This window comes from Primulina huaijiensis, chromosome 1, assembly GCF_012295235.1.
Source record: "Primulina huaijiensis isolate GDHJ02 chromosome 1, ASM1229523v2, whole genome shotgun sequence".
Classification (NCBI taxonomy): domain Eukaryota; kingdom Viridiplantae; phylum Streptophyta; class Magnoliopsida; order Lamiales; family Gesneriaceae; genus Primulina; species Primulina huaijiensis.
In genome coordinates this window covers 20033274-20035876 of record NC_133306.1, presented here as the reverse complement: position 1 = coordinate 20035876, position 2603 = coordinate 20033274, and positions in this window count along the sequence as shown.

Genomic DNA, 2603 nt, shown 5'->3' with positions numbered 1-2603 from the left:
TAAAATTAGGTGTTGAATATTGAAAATTAGTGTGTGATGATGTAGGTAATGATGTATTTTATTTTTGGATTATTTGTAAAAATTTTCTATAAATAGATCTTTCATTTGTGAAGAAAATCACAATTGAGTTGAGAGAAAAATATTATAAAGTGTGTAGTGTGATAATTTTGAGAGTTTGAAATTTTTACTTTTTATCGTAAATTTTTACTTTTTCACAACAATATATAGATCGATCTCATGAAACATATATCTTATTTATATTATTCATTAAAAAATATTATTTTTTATGCCAAAAATATTACTTATTATTGTAAATATAGACATGATTGATTCGTCTATAAAAATTCGTGAAATCATATCACAAAAGACCTACTATTGTTTGGGAGCTATAATTTATTTTTTTGTTTTTTTGAGCAGATATCATGTGAGATGATCTCAAAAATATAGTTTTTTATTCAATGTGATGTGATAATGGTGGGAAATAATCTTAAATAAATAATAATAATAATAATAATAATAATGGTAGGATATAATTTTTGTACGAGTTATAGTGAAGACAAAATTAATTTGAGCTAAATCAATTTTATTTTTGCTTGTGATATGCTTTCTAGAGTAGCTAGAGATTATTGAAAATGGTCATTGAAAAGAGCTGACGGAATATATGATGAGTTTTCACTTTTCGATCTTTATCAAAGACTTTCAGATACTAATAATTATGGCCGAAATGGTGGTGATTGCTTCACTTTCTTCTCAATTATTTTCTTTAGTGTCTTTTTTCGACATTCATGAATGGTAAATTTTAGTTATTGAATTACATTTACTTGGTGTATTTTAGGTCATAAATTCAAGAGAGGTATCATTTCAAAATGTTTGTTTAATAGGTGGTATACCTAGTGATGGATAAAATATCGAAATTTCGGTATGCTGATATTATCGTATCGAAAATTATCGAAATTTTCGGTATGGTATGGTATCGATACTGAAATATCAATATAGTATCGGTATGAAATTTGAAAATTTTCGAATATACCGAAATAATATATATAATATAAATTAAAAAATATATAATATTTTTCAATAATAAAGTTAATTTTAAAAAAATATAATGTATTTTTGGCATAAAACGGTATATATCGATACCTATATACCGTACCGTAATATCTGTATACCATAATATTTCGGTATAATCGGTATGCTAATTATACATAAAAAAAATTTCCTCTGTATAACAAAATTTTCGATATGGTATCAATATAAATATTTTTAATTCCGTAATTTTCGGTATGATATACTATATGTATTTTCATTACGATACGTTATATCACTCCTATGTATATCATCATGAGTTTATAAGTTACTATTTATTAGTTTTAATATTAAATGTGAGACATTTGTAACATTGTCGACCAATTGAGAAACTGTCGTTCACGGCGACCCACTTTAGACGGCTTTCACTCACATTTCAGTATTCAGTATATGTATCATACACTTTAATCCAACTTATAATTTTTATTATCGACACTGATTCAATAATATTTTTTTTCTAGGTTTCTTATTCTGTTATGTCAAATCTCAACGAGAACATAAATGTTAGGTTATAAATCCAAAAAGAGTATCATATCAAAATGTTTGCCTAATGGATGATATATTATCATCAATTTATACATACTCTTTATTAGTTTTAATATTTAAAGTAGAATATTTGTAACAATGTAACATATAAGATGCAAAATAAACATGACATGAACAAATAACAAAGGAATTTTTTTTGTGCGATCACTTAAATATTATAAGTCGTGTCGTTTTGGTAGCAAAAATACTATATAAATTTCTTTTACAAAAGTTTATTTTTGAATGGAGCATACTCTACTATATTCAATTTTTTCATGAAATATTTAGCAAATAATTAATAGATATGGTTGTTAATGTCTTACACAGCTAATGCTATATGCTGACTAGAACAAAAATATAAGAAACTTTCATCCCTTATGACATTGAAATAAATTCCTTACAGCATTTTTCATATTTTTAATGACTTTTTCAAAAGTTTCAAATCAAGATTCACCAATAGATATGGAATTCAAAATATTATGAATATACAGCATTTTTCATATTTTTCATGACTTGTTCAAAAATTTCAAATCAAGATTCACCAATAGATATGGAATTCAAAATATTATGAATACTCATCGCGTGATTCCTATCTATCAACCGATTCGTTGCTTTCTTACTCGGAAGCAAACATTTCGACTAGGCATGTATCGAATGATACAAATAAGCGAAGATGACCATTACTTTTATAGCACTCATAGTAGCACATCTTCTGACATCATGAAATTACTTGACCTGATCATAATCATGTGAGAAATCAATACATTGAAATGCACTCAGTTACACCGCATTGTCATCATGACATTATTCTATGGTATCATCATTTTCAACATATTCTTACTTTTTGTACAGTAGATTTCTTAGATAGAATTGAATTAGCTACGACCCCATGAGAAGTCTAGTCCTGGCGCAAAGGCCTCTTGGCCTCTCCTCATATCCGACCAACCATGATAAAGATTTGAGTAATATATTTCAAATAACACTAATAATAT